Source organism: Nicotiana sylvestris, chromosome 6, assembly GCF_000393655.2.
Source record: "Nicotiana sylvestris chromosome 6, ASM39365v2, whole genome shotgun sequence".
NCBI classification, from domain to species: Eukaryota; Viridiplantae; Streptophyta; class Magnoliopsida; order Solanales; family Solanaceae; genus Nicotiana; species Nicotiana sylvestris.
The window spans coordinates 64,846,546-64,865,916 of NC_091062.1; positions in this window are offsets into that span (position 1 = coordinate 64,846,546).

A 19,371-nucleotide genomic window follows, 5' to 3' on the forward strand; every position below is an offset into this window, starting at 1 on the left:
AAAAATTCTCGGAATTCCATTCCGATCATCGGATCAAAATTTCACCTGTCAACCGGAAATCGCCAAAATACTAACTTCGCCAAAATGAGCTAATTTCTTCACCGGACCTCCAAAATAAATTCCGATTGCGCTCCTAGGCCTTAAATCATCCCCCGAAACTAACCGAATCATCGGAATTCAATTCCGAGCCCTCTAACTCACAAGTCAATGTCCGGTTGACTTTTCCAAACTAATTCTTCCTTAAAGAGACTAATTGTCCCATTTCATACCAAACTCGATCTGAATTGACTCAAATTCACCAAGTACACATATTGAAACATGAATAAGCATTTAACGGGGAATACGGGATGAAAATACAGGAAGCGACGGTTCGGGTCGTTACACTTCATATTCAATTAAGTATTTTCTTATTCCAGTCAAGAGGGCAAAGAGTTTGTATATACAGTATTAAATTATTTTCATTACTATCGAGCTATAATCGATGGGCAGGGCCCTATTGGGCAACCTCTGATCAGATGGTAAGTTATATACCAATCCTATAGTGGTCGAGCGCCTGTGAGCGAGCCTAGTTGGTCGAGATATAGAGCCTAGTATGGCTGAGCACCTATGAGCGAGCCTACTATCTATCTATCTATATATATATATATATATATATATATATATCGAGCCTTATAGGGTCGGACAACTATTTTACTTACTATATTGAGAGAGTTGAGTCAGTATCAGCAGGTGAGCATATCTTCAGATTATCTTTGACTTCCAGCTACTTGCAGTAATTATATTATCAGTTCAGTTCAATTTCAGCTTTCAGTATATTGCCTTACATACTCAGTACATTATTTCGTACTGACGTCCCTTTTTCGGGGGTACTACATTTTATGCGTACAGGTTTATACAGACAGATGGATAGGCCTCCTCATTAAGCATTGCCCGAGTTCAGCTTGATCGGTAAGCTCCATGCCTTTTGGAGTTGCCGGGTCTAGAGCTTTATGTACATCTTGTGTATATATGTATATATGTATGAGTAGGTTGGGGGAGCTGTTTCGATCACAATATATCCACCAGTCGAAGGTTGTAGACATATCCTGTCAGTTAGTGCAATATATTGGGCTTGTAGGCCCTGTATGTATATTTGGTCTATTTGTCAACTGCAATAATTATGACGGCCTTGTCGACCCAGATTTATATTGATATTTAGTTAGCATTTGCAGTTGTCTTGCAATGTGGCCGATGGCCAAAGTACGACATTACATGTTCAGAGTCTCTTTGTCGCAAGTTGTATGCAAGGATAAGTGAGGCACCAAGTGCCGTTCTCGCCCCCAGGCTCGGGGTGTAACAGCTGGGGGTTTTGATCTTACACAATTTTGTGCCCTAGGGAGCATGGGGCACTGGTTCACTAGAATATATTTTATATATATAAATTCCCTCCTACCCGAGCACTCAATACATACATTATACAAACTCCACACCATTCTTGCCTATGATTTATATAACTATAAATGTAAAAAACTAGTCTATATTGACTAAAAGAAAAGAAAAAGCTATGCTACAAAAGCATTAAAAACTGGGTTGCCTCCCAACAAGCACCTGATTTTATGTCGCAGCACGACTCAACACATTTTTTCAAGCATCGGCCAAGTCCACCGAGGTCTTGTGATGTGCAATGTCACCACCCCAATAATGTTTTACTCTCTGCCCATTTACCAAGAAAGTACCACTTGAGCTCGTATCACACAACTCCACCGCTCCATGAGGCCTTACACTTACCACCACGAAAGGACACCTGCCCATCGAGACTTAAGATTTCCGGGGAAAAGCTTCAACCTCGAATATTTTGCAAAGGCATCTCGTGCTTCTTCATGATTGTTCCGGTTCTTTGGCACCTGTCACACTGTTTAACAAAGACGTGTGCATCCTTAAACAATTTTGGCTAATAGAAATCTGATTGCAGCCCTTTTTGGGCGGTTCTTTCCCCCCATAATGACCTCCATATGGAGAAGCGTGATATTCATGCAATATTGCACTCATCTCCTCCTCAGGAACACATCTTCATACCAACTGCTCTGCACACTGCTTATATAAGAATAGATCATCTCATATGTAGAGCCTCACATCATGTAGAAATCTTCTTCTATTATCAGATGTCAATTCTGGTGGCATCACCCCACTTGCAATAAAATTCACATAGTCTGCATACCACATGGATGCACTCGAGGTAACAACCAATAACTGCTCGTCTATAAAGGTTTCTTTGATCGACCCCCCTCCCCCTAGCTACATGGTTCCGATTTTCTATTTTGGACATGTGATCAGCCATTTGATTCTCTGCTCCTTTTCGATCTCAGATATCCAAGTCATATTCTTGCAAGAGAAGGACCCATCGAATCAGTCTTAGCTTGGCATCTCTATTATCAAACAAGTACCTTATAGTTGAGTGATCGGTGTAGACGATGACTTTGGCTCCCACTAGATAGGATTTAAACTTGTCAAATGCCCACACCACTGCAAGCAACTCCTTTTTAATAACAATATAGTTCATGTGGATTGGATTCAATGTTTTGCTCGCGTAATAAATAGAGTGAAAATTGTTTCCCTCATTTGCCCCAAAACAGCTCTGATTGCTATGTCACTCACATCGTACATCAACTCAAATGGTTGCGCCCAATCCGGGGCAATGATAATTGGTGCAGTCACCAATCTTCCCTTCAACTCCTCAAATGCTTTCAGACAGGCATCATCAAACTTGAAGGGGATATCTTTCTCAAGAAGCCTGCACATAAGAGAATTTTTTTTTTGAAAAATCATTAATGAAACGACGATAAAAACCTGCATGGCCCAAGAAACTGCTAATGCCCCTGACGAATGTCGGTGGGGGAAATTTTTGTATCTCCTACACCTTTGCTTTGTCCACCTGCAGACCATTTTTGGACACCTTGTGTCCCAAGACTATAACTTCACATACCATGAAATGGCACTTTTCCTAGTTTAGCACCAAATTTGTCTCGTCACACCTAGAAAGTACTTTATCGATGTTCATTAAAAAATTATCAAAAGAACACCCAAACATAGAAAAATCATCCATGAATACTTCTACAAATCTTTCAACCATATCAGTAAAAATAGCCATCATACACCTTTTAAAAGTCGCAGGTGCATTACAGAGACCAATGGGCATTCTCGTAAATGCATATGTGCCATAAGGACACGTAAATGTAGTCTTCTCCTGGTCCTATAAGGCTAGAGAAATCTCATTATACCCCGAATAGCCATCTAGGAAACAATAGTATTTCTATCCAGCTAATCTATCAAGCATTTGGTCGATAAAGGGGAGGGGAAAGTGATCCTTGCGGGTGGCATTGTTTAACTTTCTATAATCTATACAAATTCTCCACCCAGTCACAGTTCTTGTGGGAATCAAGTCATTATTTTCATTAACCACTACAGTCATCCCTCCCTTCTTAGGCGCACATTGGACATGGATTACCCATTTGCTATCAGAGATTGGAAATACAATATATGTATCGAGCCACTTAATCACTTCTGTTCTTACCACCTATTTCATGATTGGATTTAGCCAGCATTATTGCTCTATACTCGACTTGTGCCCTTCCTCCATGAGGATTTTATACATGCAGAAGGCTGGAATAATGCCTCTAATGTTAGACATCATCCATCCAATTGCTCGTTTGTGCTCACATAGCATTCTTAACAACTTTTCTTCCTGCAATTTAGAAAAGTCAGAAGAAACAATAATAGGTAGAGTGTTAGAACAACCTAAATAAGCATATTGAAGGTGAGGGGGCTTAAAGGATTTAATCCTTACATGTAGGCACAAGATGCACCTAGTATATGCATCATCTCCTCAACCTCGTCATCAATCTCCAAGCTATCGAACAACATGAGTGCTTTCTCTAGAGAATCGTCTAAATATACACTTGTGTCGATAAGTTTCTCATCCCTCTCCACAACAAATATCATAGAGAGATCCTCATAATGGTGGGAAGTTGGATTGTCTTGTAGACATTAAAAACTGTTTCTCATTGTCCACCCTCATAATCATTTGTCCCTCTCTCACTTTAATAATCGCATCACCTGTAGCCAAGAGAGATCGTCCCAATATGATAGGAACTTGTTCATCAACCTCATAATCTAGGATAATGAAGTCCGTTGGGAAGATGAATTTCCCAATTTGCAGCAACACATCTTCAATCACTCCTTCAAGGTAGTCTATAGATCTATCAGCTAGTTGCAACATCACAGTAGTTGGTCTTGGAGCTCCCAGACCCAATTGCTTGAATAAGGACAAGGGCATATGATTTATGCTCACTCCAAATCACAAAGAGCAACACCCAAATTGATATTACAAATCTGCACAGGGATGGTGAAGCTGCCAGGATCCTTAAACTTTTGAGGAAGCTTATTTTTGACCCTTGAAGTGCACTCCTCAGTAAGTGCAACTGTTTCAATCTCAGTCAATCTCCTCTTGTGAGCTACTATATCATTGATGTACTTAGCATACTTTGAAATTTTGCGAAGTAAATCTACCAATGGAATATTCAATAGAACCTGGCTCAACATAGAGAGAAATTTGTTGAACGTGCGATCATCATTCTTCTTCTGCAATCTTTGGGGAAAATGTGGTGGTGGCCTTGCAGTGTTCACTGGATCTGAACATGCATCATCTTTCTTTGACTCCCGTGTTACTTTATGAATCAACTCCCTCATGTATAGACTTATCCTTTCTCTTTTTTGGCACTTCTTCTAATTCCCTACCGTTTCTGAGTGTAACTGCATTAACTTGAGGGTTCTTCTCTGTATCACTGGGAAGAGTGCATGCATGCCTAGTATTTTGATTTGATGCTAACTGCCCCATTTGTCTCTCAATATTTCTGAAATCGATCCTGAGTTTATGATTATCAAGAAATAACAACTTCAACAAGTCATTCGTACTCTCTTCTATTTGCTGGGGTAGTTTCTGAGGTTGATTAAAATTTCCATGGAGCCTATAATGGTTCTAAGTCATATGATTTCAACCCCATGAGAAGTTAGGATGATTCTTCCAATTCGGATTGTAAGTGTTCCCATATTATTCATGTCGATTTATTGGACATCTAATTTGTTTCCCCACATAGTAGATAGATTCAGGATTCGTGGGACACATGTCACTCGTGTGACTACCACCACATAATTTTCAGCAAGTAGACATTTGTTATACATGTTGCATCCGTTCTATTTGGTGCATTGTCATTCTATTATCTGATTTGCCAATTTTTCTATATCTGCTTTCATAGATGAGAAATCATCAAGCTAAATTACACCAGCTGCTTTCTATTTAAGTGCTCATCGTGATTCCCCATCTCCTTGCCAACTATGATCATTTGCAGTGAAGTTGTTTAGCATGAGTTGGATTTCACTGTATGATCTCGCCATGCAACTGCCCCCATAAGCTGAGTTAAGATTCATCTTGGATGTATCGTTTAACAAATCAACAAAAGTGTGACCCAACACCTTATCAGTCTGACAATGATGCAGGCAGTCTATGAGTAGCTTCTTGTATCTTCCCCAAGCTTGACGAAGAGTCTTGCCTTCCCGTTGTTGGAACAAAAGAATCTGGCTCCTCAACAACTTTGTCTTTTTAGTGGGAAAAAACTTGATTAAGAATTTTCTTGCTAGATCATCCCAAATGTGCATCGAGTTCGGGGGCTTCTTTTGCAACTGTATACGGTTAAAACCAAGGCTACCCAATCTTACTATCTGATCGAGGCCAGGAAATTGCATCGAGGGTGAGCCTCTTAATGGGTAGGGCCAAAGCACGAAGACAAGGTATCAAGTTCGGGAATCAAGGTGCCTGTCAAGATTGGGGCCAGCAGCGATTGAGACCAAATATGACAGACTTCGAGAAAAGAGCAATAACGGAAAAGTGAGATATCCATAACCGGTTGAAGGTCACGGCAAAAATTCCGGAACATATCAAATCAAGGGCGATTGTTTGGGCTAATCATGGGATTTACTTTCGTAATTAGAATTGTACCATAGATAGGATTCCTCTATTGTGTAAAGATGGTTCTAATAATTTTGTAAATACATTACATTCATGCAGATCAAAGCAATACAATATTCTCTCTTTAGTTTACATTCTCTTGTTCATCAGTTTGCTATACCTTAACTATTATTGCACAAACTAGTTCGAGGGTATTCAATCTCGAGGGTTGAATCCTGTTTAAACACTAGTTTGCTTTACATTATTGTCGATTTCCATTACTTATTATTACCTTTATCAATTGGTATTAGGTGAAATTGCGTATCCTTCAAACTGCATTATAAGTTTAAATTATCTGGTTTTTAGGGTAAACAACAACCATTACTTGGCCTCCCCCAGAAGTGAAAAGGGTAACAGTGTCATCCCGACGTAGTCCTTGGAAACGTTAGGATAATTGTAAGTATCTGTAACTTGTAGGATGTTTTAAACGTGCCGCTGTGGGTCTTCATGAGACAGACCCACATATGCCTAGTGGACTGAATCAGTTACACCATGTACCATTTTAGTTCAAAGTGACCCATAATATCAAGCTTCACAATAGCCTGAGTCATATTAGTAAGATTGGGCCTTGTAGCTTCTATCACTGGTCACTCTTTATTACCTGCCATCTCTAGTGGTTGTGGTTGAACTACGATGTCCAACTCTCTTTCTATTCTAGTTCTAGCTTCCACTTCCCTCCTCACCCTGTGAGGTGTTCGTTAAATTTTCGGATCAAGAGGAAGGTAGTTTTTGCGCTTCTACTACTCCGCATTCAAGAGAAGAGCCTGCGTTAACACAAACAAGGTAAACTGAAAATTAAAAATGAATAAATAACTAATAAAAGCTTAACTCAGACAAGTAGCTAATTTCTAAGTCCCCAGCAACGGCGTCAAAAACTTGTTGCAACCAAACATAGTAATGCAAGTATACATGATCGTCACGTAATAGAGTAGTGAGTAGAGTATCATTCCCTCAGAGACTTATGATTAACTTTTGATTGATTCAAACTCAAATGACTTATCGATACAAGAGATTTCTTACAAAATATGTGAGTGAGTAATTTACTACCTAAGAAACTATAAAGCAATGAAATAACAAGAGATCAACCACAACACTTAAGCAATTTCAAATAAAAATCAGTAGGAGAGGATATTCCAGGGTCATAGGCTAACGAATGATCTTGTTGCGTTCTTGGCTTAAAATGACTAATTGGTTTATTTGGATTGTTGATCGACAGGGTTGATAATACTCATAAGAATCTGTTGAGTTCTTACTCGCCAACTCAAGCTAACTTAATGCCTATATGTCTACGGAATTAAAACTAACAAGAATGCATTTACAGATCCTGTATTCCAACCAAGCAGGGCAATTAGGTATATGTCTATCCTTATCGCGAATCCATTCCCCGATGCCCAGGTTCAAGAACTTGCTTTATTTAATCCTATATGCAATCTAGAATTCCCCAATTTCGAGTTCAACTCTAGATTCATAGATAGTATTTTACTGTTAGCTACTCAGTAAAATAATTAAAAGTACAATTAAATAAACAACCCAATATGATAAAATCAAACTCGTCAATTTAAACTTCAAACGTTAACATTCATGTAGCACCCGCGACCCTTGAATAATAGGGTTCTTATCCACTCATGTTCATACAATCATCAAAAATAATGTTTTCAAAATAAAGTCTTTAAACACTAAAAGAAGAATTGAAGAATTGATCAAATATGTGCTCTCGATTGTTTAGTACTTTTGTTTCTCTCTCTAAGTCATGTCTTCCCCCTCAAAATAGGTTTAGGTTGGCTTTAATATTAGTTGGGGCGTCATGGGATCAAAATAATCGAGTCCCAAGCGAAATAGGACGCTTTCACGTCTTGAGCATCCAATACAAAGTGGAGAGCTGGCCCTGGCGCTCAACTTCTTCACATATTGTTTTTTGAGCCACGGGTAGCGCCCCACGCTGCTTGTGGCGCTCAACTGGACACTTTTGCATTTTCTTCCCATTTTCTCTCCAATTTACGCACTTTCGTTCCAAATCATATCCGAATGATTCCTACACATAGAAATATCACAAAATTAGCACAAATCATTACATTATACATCTGAAATCTACAAGACATAAGCATAATGCGAGGCAATATACATCAAAAATTGTATATATTAAGTCGAATATTAGTCGTTTTTTCAATGCCGAACCTGCGGCCCAAAGTGCAAGTGCGTTTGCACCAGAACTTCAGCTGGACAAAAATTCTTCTATGTCCAAAATGATTTCGGATTAAATCAGAATCACATGTGGGGCCCTCGAGACCCCATCCAAACATACCATCAAGTTCCAAATCACACAACGGACCTACTCGAGGCCTAAAATTACATCCAACAACATCAATTTTACGAATCACAACCCAATTCAAACATATTGACTCCATGAACATTCAGATTCCATAACTAACGTTAATTCATACCAAACCAACTTCGATAGACCTCAAATATTTCGCATAAGTCATAAATGACACAACTAACCTTTTCCAACTCCTGGAACAAAAATCCGCACCCAATATAAACAAAGTCAACTCTCAGTCAAACTTCTTAACATTCCAAACCTTCAAAATTTTAAATTTTACCAATTCAAGCCAAAACGACCTATGGACCTCCAAATCTGTATCCGAGCATACTTCTAAGTCCAAATCCACCATACGGAGCTATCAGGAACATCAAAACTCCATTATGGTGTCGTCTACATAAAAGTCAAACTCTGGTTAACTCTTTAAACTTAAGTTTCCAACTTTGGGTCTAATTATCCCAATTCACTACGAAACTCACCCGAAACTAAACCAATCACCCCGACAAGACACATAATCAAAATATAACATAGAGGAGGTAATAAATAGGGGAACGAGGCTAAAATACTCAAAACGATCGGCCAGATCATTACACTCTAAGACTGGGTAAGCCTAACATATACGAGGATATGACAGTAACAATGACTAATAACGTAAATTCAAGCTGATAAGTCTCATGATAACTTCAATACAGAACCACAATATAATATTTCCAGAACCCGGTGAAAACTGAGTCATAAGCTCTACATAAACGTACTACAATCTCTAATACAACACTGTTTGATAATAGGATAAAATAGTAATAAGAAAATGGTGGAACGTGACTCCAAGGCCTGCGAGCGTCGGGCAGGTAAACCTTGAAGTGTCCGAATAACTAAATGATCACTAGCGTCCGACATGAGCTGATGTACTTGGATCTGCACAATAATATACTGAAAGCGTAGCATTATTATACCATAATGGTACCCAGTAAGTATCAAGCCTAATCTCGGTAGAATAGTGACGAGGCCAGGTCAAGACACCTACTAAGACAAGAAAAACTAAATAGAGAATAGTGTAGTCTAATAATGGAAAGCGAGAAAATGAATGACAATGAAGCAATTCAATAGTGTAAGCTAATAATGGAATTTAAAGCAATAAAGGAAACAAGGAATAAACACAAGATAAGAACAATAAGAAATCAATACGGACAAATAAAAGTTAGGCAAATGAAGAGATAACAAAATTGTTCAACCAACAAGCCTCTTTAACATTTCACAATCTTTCCTTATATCGCCACGTGAGCCTTACATTTAGATATATTTGAAAAATATTTTTCCTTCAATAGCTACACGCACTTTAGCCTCCTTATATCGCCACGTGGCTTCAAGTAATTCCCTTACTAGCAACATGCACATAAATCCCACCTTATGTTGTTGCATGCACATCAACAGCTATCCTTATACTGCCGTTTGCTCATCAATATCAAAACACAATAACAACTCGCACCACATGTGTCTGTTGATACCCAATTCTTTCCTATGTATTTTTACATGCAAATACTTTCAAAATAGCATATATATACATATATAAGTATGTCCAAGTATTTCAATAATTTTTCTAATTTCTAAAAGATTTTTAAACTAATTTATTGCCCATTTTAGCAGCACGAAAACCAATAATTATTCCCAAAATTATTATTTTGGTGAATAGCTTACTTTATTCTCATATTTATACAAAAATATATCTAGGGTAATTTTTATATATTTTTTACAAATTTATTTGGTATTTTAAAAGCTAAATTGCATATAATTGCAATTTTAGCCTATTTTAAGACTAATAGCATTTTATAATTATGAAATTGGTTCCAATATTTTTAAATTAATATTTATATATTATTAACTGATCCAGTACTTTTAATTTACTTTCCATGTCATTTTTACTATTTTTATAAAATAGAAAGGGCAAAACTGGCTATTTAAAATCTGACCCATTTTTATTTCAATTATAACCAAATTTGATCCCCTTAATTTACCCAATTTCAAGCCCAATTTCGGACCATCCCAATTTAAATTTAACCCGCCCCTGACCCAACTAATTTAACCCGCCCGGCCTTCCCTCTTGATCCAGGCCGTTGATCATTTTGATCAATAGCCACGATTTTCCCTTTCCTTTTTAATTCACAAACACTACCCTAATCCCTTCATTTCTCACCAACTGCCGCCTCTGAACTCTCAAACTCTCTCAAACACTCTCGAACCTTCCTTAACCCTAGCCCCCTCTCACCGCCTTCCACCATAAACTCACCGGATTACATGGCTTCTCAGGCCATGGGAGTCTTAAACTCACCTCCCTTTGCTCTTGTACACTTGGTACTTGATGATTCGGGGTCTGACCTCGAAGGTTCTCATTCAGATATTTGACGGCTCAAGGTTTTACGGCCATCTCCGGCTTCGCTCCGGCGTAGCCTGGTCTTATGAGCCTGTTTTTGACTTCTCCGACTCGGATCGGAGACCTTTTCAAAGCCTTTCTCATTCTAGAGTTCTTCTGAAACCCTAACCCTTCGAGGTTTTCTCTGATTTTCCTTAGATCTGTTATATATCTATGCTCTACTTGGGTTTTCAAACCATTTTCCCAATTTCTTCTTTCAAAAATTATTTTTTTAAGGTCTTTCTTTTCCGATCTAGGGTTTTCTAAAATGTTTAAGTGATTTATGACTTTCCTTTTCCTTTACGTGTACTTACTCCTACTACATTCTTGTATTCTTCCTTTTATCATTCTCTTGTATGACTATCTTACTGTGTTCTTCTATATGTGCTTTTCTGCTATAATTTTCTAATGTTTTTGTGTTCTTCTACTATACTTTCCTACTAAGTTCTTAAAGTTCTTTGTTTGCCTTCTATTGAGCCCTGATTAAGTTCCTTTTAGAAAACTCCTTAAGCATGTTTCTTCTACTATTCCTACCAGTATTTCCATTATGTTCTGTAAATCTCTTTACTGTATTTTTCTACCGCGTTCTTAAGTGTGCTTACTACTTTTCTTCTACTAAACTTTGTTTGAGTTCTTCTAAAAGAGCCTCTTAAGCATGTTTCCTCTGCTATTCTTATCAGTATTTTCCATTCCATCCTCTGAATTCTGCTACTGTTTGCATGTTACTTTGCTATCATGTTCTCTCATGAGTTCTGAAAGAAGCATGTTAGAAGCTTCAATTCTCCTCTGAAACCTCTACACATGTCTCGACTTAGCTTGTTTGCCCTCTCCTTTATGTTTTCTGGTTTGTTCGAACTAGGGCTTTATTTCAAAGACCCCTTAGCTCTTTCAGACTGGTTTTAAACCTCTGAATGAGTTTGGATATCTTTGTTTCATATAATGTTGAACCTTTTCTTTCTACTGATTTTACAAAGGCATGACAGTTCCTTGTTTAAGCATGTCTGTATGCTTTTATATGTGTCTTGAACCTTTCTTCAAAAGGATTTCCAACTTATGATTGATTCAGAATCTTTTTTTTTAGTATTGATTGATTGTTACTGATTTTCCTTAAGTATAACCTTTCCTCACTTTTCCTGACTTGGTTCATTCGTATAAAGCCTTCAATTTTGATTTCTTGGCTGTTAACTGATTTCCTTTCCTTACTTGCGCAAACCGTGTGCTATTAGAATTTTTCCTTAAATAAATGTCTGTGTATTTACCCTTATTGTACTGCTTTGGAAAAGGTTTTGATCAATCCCTTTCCTTAATTAGTTTTGCCCGGTTGAAATTAGAATCCCTTAATCAAAGGGAAATTTTTGTAATTGATTTTCAAATCATTCTCCTACCTTATTCTGCTTTCCTTCTACACTATAAAAGGGCACGACCCTTCTGCACTTTGACACACTCTCAATTTAACACTTTTATACTACTCAAGTATCACAATTCTCTAATCATAGCATTCTGACTATTTGCTTGCACTTTGGCTTCACAAGACTACTGCTTTCTTTTCTTGTTTCCTAAAACTGGTATGTTCTAGTTTGATTTTCAGCCTCATCCCAATGTATTTATTTTACAGCTTCTACACCCCTGTCTGTTTTACTGCCTATGTTTAATGTTAATTTCTTTTACTTGTTTATGCTATGAATCCCTGTACCCATATTCCCCTCTATGTGATTTGAGTTGTAGTTCATGACATGACAATATGCAAGTTATTGTTCATGTCTGGACTTGATCCTTTAGAGGATCCTGACTCCCAAAACAATGTGTTCTAATAGGCTTGTCGGGTGTGCCAACACTTTCCATTGGTTGGTATGCCCACTAGTCTGTCCCTATTTCTCTACCACTTCCCCTTTCCACTTTTCAAACTCTGCACTTACACTTACTCTTAGTCTCTAAGCTCTCCCCCCCTCCTGTAAGCCTTGCCTTGGGACCATGAGTTCCCTCTGAACTTGGATACTCGAGGGCTGGCCCTTCCACACTGCACTATGTTCTTAATCCTGTATGTGTTTGGGTGTGAGCACTACCCGGAGTCCATTTGAGGCTCTTAGGGAACTCTGACACATCCAAATAAGAGAAAGGCTTTGGTTCATGATCTCTTGAAGTTGGTTCATCTCATATTTCAGACCTGGAGTCTGAATTAGGCTCCCCTTGGTTGTACTTTAATTTCTGATGTAATTTTGCTTTTCTTATTCATTTTGGGCTATAATAATTTGTAATAACTATTGGGACTGTTAGTGAAAAAAAAGGGGAGGGTAAATTATGCATGCAATAGGTGTATACTTATGCAATCATGTCCTGCTTTCACTTCTGCGTTTTCATATAGAAATCCTGTTTATAGGTTCTGCATTTTCATATAGAAATCCTATTTATAGGTTCTGCATTTTCATATAGAAAACATGTCTATAGGTTCTATATTTTATAACGTTGCATATCATATAGATAACATGTCTATAGGACTTCTTGAATTTGCATATGCATCTATCACTAGGCAAACGTGTTCACAGGTTTTAATAACAAACAGCATTTTAGATACCATGCCTTTAGGACTCCTGCATTTTTTATTTCGACTATAAATGTTTTTAAATCAATAACGCTTAGAAAGCATGCCTATAGGGGTAATCAACCAAATCTGAATCGCCTCGTTCGTTTTAAGTTTAATCTGCAGAACTTGGTAAAAAACTGGCAACCTTTCTGTAATCAGTTTACATCTTTGTTTCTTTGACTAATAGATAGCATGCCTATAGGGTTCGCCTAACACCTAGGCAAGCTTTAGGGTAAAAGCTATAACTGCACCAGTCTTTGATAATTACAACCAGCGGGCAGGCCTAATTCGGATTTCTTATCTGAAAATATGTGATAAATCAGCCTGCTTTAACGTTTTTTTAGTTTAATTCAGACCATAACCTGTACATGTAAGACATGCTAAACAATGTGTCTTTAAGTTGAGGAGGCCTGTTTGAGCCTTTTAATGTTATGTGTTTTCCCATATCTACCCTATCTGTTTTGTTTGTCGCCCTAGATTTTGTCCTTTAAACCATAAAAGCCCAATCTCCCTTCCCTTTTAGGACTAGTAGTCCCAAATACCTCTGGCACTGGTAGGATTGGGATGGGTAAGAGCATGCAATAAGTAACGAAACTATTCCGCGTTTTAATACCTTAATGGGGTGGTAAAAGGTAGATATGGATGTGATGACCGGTGCGCTAATACCACGTGTAACCCCTCTTCGGAGGAGTGATTACCGGGTATTGCATTGATGTGATCCATATTATTTGTAAACCTAGGACTCCCTTCCCTTTACTTGTGTATTTTGTTACTTTTCAGAATTTTCAAACTATTTCCTCAAAATTTCTGTTTTCTTTGTTTCTTCAAACTTTAATTTATTTGCAGCCATAATGTGACAATCCCTCATATTTGAAACCTTTATTTGCTTACTTGTTACTTGTACTTAAAGATTGTAGCCTGGCCGGGAACCACACTAGTGGATCCTGAGGGGTGCCTAACACCTTCCCCTCGGGATAATTTCTAGCCCTTACCCAATCTCTGGTTTTCTAGATCAATTCCTTCCTAGTGTCCTAATGCACTTTAATCATTAGGTGGCGACTCTTAAAAATGCAAACCCAATTCCCAAAAGGGAACGAGTTGTCCTCTCAAATGTCATAAACCCGATTTCGCAGGAAAAAGGGGGCGCGACAGTGCCCATATGCCACAACTTACCAAAATAAACAATACTAATGTTACCACTACATATAGCCCACGGCTCAATCACAACGTGAACAAGAATCTCAATGATAGCAAAATAAATGAGAAATACTCAACAAATAAAGATATCTCAACAATCAACAACTTCAACCTCAATATGGTAATAGCTTTCACAACTTCAACATCAATAACCCGACAAGAAGATGTTCCCACAAAATAACAACTTCAAGTAAGAGTAATTCGACAATAAGAGCGGTAACATGGCAATAAGAGATGTAACAACTTCAACCACAACAATGAAAGATAGAACAATTACTAACAATGTCAAATAGAGCATGTGAGACTAAATTTAACCATGAAAGATATAACATATGTTAGGCCCCCTTTTTCCTTGCAGAGTCCAGGTTTCGATATTTTGGGGACAACTCCTTTCCTTTTGGGAATTGGGTATGAGATTTGAAGAGTCGCCACCTAACGGATTAAGGTGCGTTAGGGAACCTAGAACAAATAACTCATGTACTAGTTTACATCACCAGAGATTGGGTAAGGGCTCGAAATTACCTTGAGGGGAAGGTGTTAGGCACCCCTCGAGGTCCATAACGGTAGGTCCCAGCCAAACTAAATTTAAGCGAATTAGTCATAAAGCAATTTAAACAAATAGAGCTTATTTTAAAACGGGAATAAAGGGGGGTCCTAGGTTTATTAGCCTATAGGATCACTTCTGTGCAATACTCGATAACCTTCCTCAAATAGAGGTGTTATGCGTAGCATTAGCGCACAGGTGATCATATCCTTTACTACCCTATTACCCTCCCCTTAATTATTACCTAAACGTTCTAACAGCATCGAATACATATCATATGTGTGCACTACCCATCCCTTACCTGTGGCCCTAGAGGTGTTTAGGACCTCTATTTAAGGTGGTTCTAGACTCACCTATGGTGCTTAAAAGGAGAAAACTAAGCGACAAACAAAACAAGTAGGACTGTCACATGAAAGATCACTTAAGGGGGGCTCGTATTTACCTCTACAAATAGACAAACAAATGCACGTTATTCAAACAAGAAGTTTTAAACGATTAGGGTCCTATAGGCAGGATATCTAAATGAGTATAGAATATGCAGTAGTTTTATTAAGGCGAGACTGTGAATACTTATCAGTTTGCCTACTGATTTTTATCACTTACTGAAGCTGGGCCCATTTATAAGCAGTCAAACAAATACAGTTTTAATTGTCCTACGGGTTTGCCTAGGTTATAACCGGGCAGAATCCTATAGACATGGTACCTAAATGTTAATTAGCACGTAATCATAAACTAGTGATTAATTTAAATAGGTGGATTTTTATCTTTTAGACCCTATAGGCATTCTTTCTAGTTGCTTAATTGATTACAAGCGTTATTTCACGGCGTAGAAACTAATTTTATACACGTTCCCTATAGGCAAGATATCTAAGTTGTCAAAACTGATTTTAAATATGATTTCCTATAGACATGATATCTATGTATTCATGTTGATTTCAAACATGATTTCCTATGGACATGATATCTAAGTGAGCGGAATATTATACGATTTGATAATTCCCAAAAAAGATCCTATAGGCATGGTTTCTAATGCATATTGAAACTTAAGAATATGCATGAAGATGAATTTTGATACAAGATTAATAAACATCCTATAACAGGACTTCTAGGAGGTAAAGTGGAAATTCAGGTCAAATATGAAGATAAGGCTTATAGGCATGGTTTCTAATGCATATAAATAATCACAACAATCCTATAGGAATGATTTCTACCCGATCCCAACAAAGATATATAAAAATCTCTCCCAGCTTTACTAATAACCCCATATCTGTTTTTACAAGAATTATTATTATAGACCAAAACAAATGGATCACACAATGAAAATTACTATACTATATGGAGCCATGACCGGCCTAAAAGTAAACCTGGAAGTCAGGCCTTCAATCAAATCTGGAGTCCAACAGGCAGTCTATAATACACCAAATGGGCTTCTGGTGAGTCAAAGTTTCCAAGGCCCTCAGGGACCCCGGGCAATGCTCCCACCAGAACGTTTTCAAAGAAGTAATTTTTGTAAACAAGTTCTGAAAGGCCAGCCCCAATGTGTCAGAGTTCGAAGGAGTTTTATGGACTCCTAGGCAGTGCTCACACTGGAGGAGCAGGACCCTAGATATCTAAGAGTAGGAGTTGAAAATAGTATATGAAAGTAGGAGATAGTTTTAGGAAAAAATAGTTTGAATTTTAAAAGTGAGGAGAAACAGGTTACAAGATTAAAACTACAAACAAGACCATATTCAGCAGATTGAGTTCAAACATGTATTCCAGCAGTCAAACAGCAGACAGAACAGAGTAACAATAAATTCAAACAAGGTTCCACATTGCCTGGGATTGACTTATTTCATTAGTTATCACTAGGTAAGCATATGGAAATGTATTAAATAGGGAATAGCATGCTGGGATCAGAGTCCTAATCAGACAATTACATAGAAAAGGCAGCACGAGTTGAGAGCATAAAAATCATTAATTAGGAACTTGTTAAGGTAAACACATAAAATAGGACAGGAAAGAAAGCATGCTAGTTGAGAAACAAGTAGATAAGTATCCTAGGTCAAACAGGAACATACTAAAGTGTATGAAACATATTGACATATTGGACAAGAAAACTTCACAAGAGTTAAGGTATGCTAGTTAACACAAACATAAAGCAGGCAGAGACGGGTTGATATCTACAATAGACAGATTACATAACATACTGAATAGGACATAGTAACAGAGATAGACATGTTGATTAAGAGCAATAAACATGAAGCACATAGGTCTAATTATATAGAATATTGAATAATAGCAAAAGTGGAGGCATACCAGTTAAGACATAGCAAACAGGAAGGTGAAAGTATGCAGAATCCAATAATCTAGCCTTGGCTTTCAACCGGCTGGACAGTCCAACAAACACAAGTAACAGAAAGATTTGCAATAGAGAGTGTGTGAGAATAAGAGCAAGAGTTTGTGTGTGGGTGTGACTTTATGAGTGTGTTCGTGTGTTTGAAATAAATCATAATGGGGTTTATATAACACTTAGCAAGGTAAAACAAATAAGGCAAAGAATAATAGAGTTCATAAATAAGGTATACAAATAAAAATCAGTCAGTTAATTAGGGCTAAACCCAACTAATTAGTACAAACAAAATTCGTGAAAGACACCTTAAAATAAGGGGAATCAATTACCAACCCCAGATTGGGATTCAAATAATGTAGGAAATAAGTCATAGGCCATTTATAAGTCGGTTAGAGTAAATCAAAACCTAGAAATCAGGCTAATAAACTAATTAAGGCAAGTAGTACCAATTATGAGTCATAAATAAGGAAAATAGATAAAAATTACAGAGGAGCACTAATTTCAACAGAAAGATATGATTCCAAACCCTAATTAGGCAGATAAAATCTATTATCTTCTGTTAATTGACAGTACAAAGAATAACGGGCAAATATTGAAGCGAACAGTGAAATAATTAAACAAATAAGGGATTAGAAAATAGGCATGAAAAATCAGTAGAACTAGTAAAGATAATCAGATTCAAACACTTAGAAACTTTAAAACCTTTTTGCAGAGAACTTAAGAGGAAACCCTAGTTTTAGAAAACATTGAAATCAATTAATAATAAGGAAAAACAGAAGGTTTTTTAAAGAAAATACCAGATAAACTTAAGATCATCTCAGATCTACAAGGATTTGAACATACTCAAGTAAAAAGAGATTAGGGTTTTGAAAAATGGAGCGAGATGAGAAAAATCCAGTTAAGAACCGGAGTTTTAAGCCATAATCATAAAGATAATAATACTCACAAATATAGTGATGAACACAAGGCAGGTTCATCAAAAATGAAGAGTTTAGGTCGATTATGAGTTGAGTCTTTTGAGATTCCTTCAAACCATGAAGAAATTGAACAAACAGAAGAGGCAAGAGGTCGGCGGGGCCTGAAATCATAGAGAAATCCCATGGAACTGGGTGTTTGCCGGTGACGGCGACTACGGTTAGGGGAGAGCTTGAGAAAGAAGAGAGGAGAATATGGAAACAGAGGCGGCAGATGGGGAAAGTGAGTAGGGTTTGGGGGTGGGAGATTAATTATAAATGGTAACTCTTTCCTAGACCGTTGATCTTTGAGATCAACTGTCAGGATTTGATTTGAGGGTTGGACAGGTTTTATGAATTGGGTCAGGGTATTTGGGTTGTGGGTATTTTAATTGGGCTGGGGGTAATGTTTTGGGCTAGGTCCGAAATTAAAATAAATTTAAAGAGGCTATTTGTTAAATACATAATTAATTGATAAAATAATTTATAACAATAGCTAATAAATGATAAAAATGATATTGTTGCATAAAAATTATTTTAAATAATTATTTAATATTATAAAAATATAAAAAGCTATTTCCTGGTGAAATAAAGTAATTATGCCACATGGGCTATTATTTTAAAGTTATTGCAATTATAACCCTAAAAATGTAAATATGGCTATTCATGAAATAATTATAGCTTAGTATAATTATTAATGATAAAAATTAAGCAGTAAAATTATTATAAAACCATTTGTGATGGTTGGTAATTATTTATATAATAAAATACTAGGATAAATTAATAAAATCTATATAAAAATGCAGAAACTATGGAAAGATATCAATTGTTGCTCACGTATGGTTTTAAAGATGTATTTCATTTTTTATAATAATATAGGGAAAAATTAGGTATCAACAGCTGCCCATCTTTATCCGGGAAGGATGAAAGAGTTATCGGGTAAAGATATGATGGCCAATTTTGATCGAGTAAGGCGATTTGAGGGATATAGGTTGCA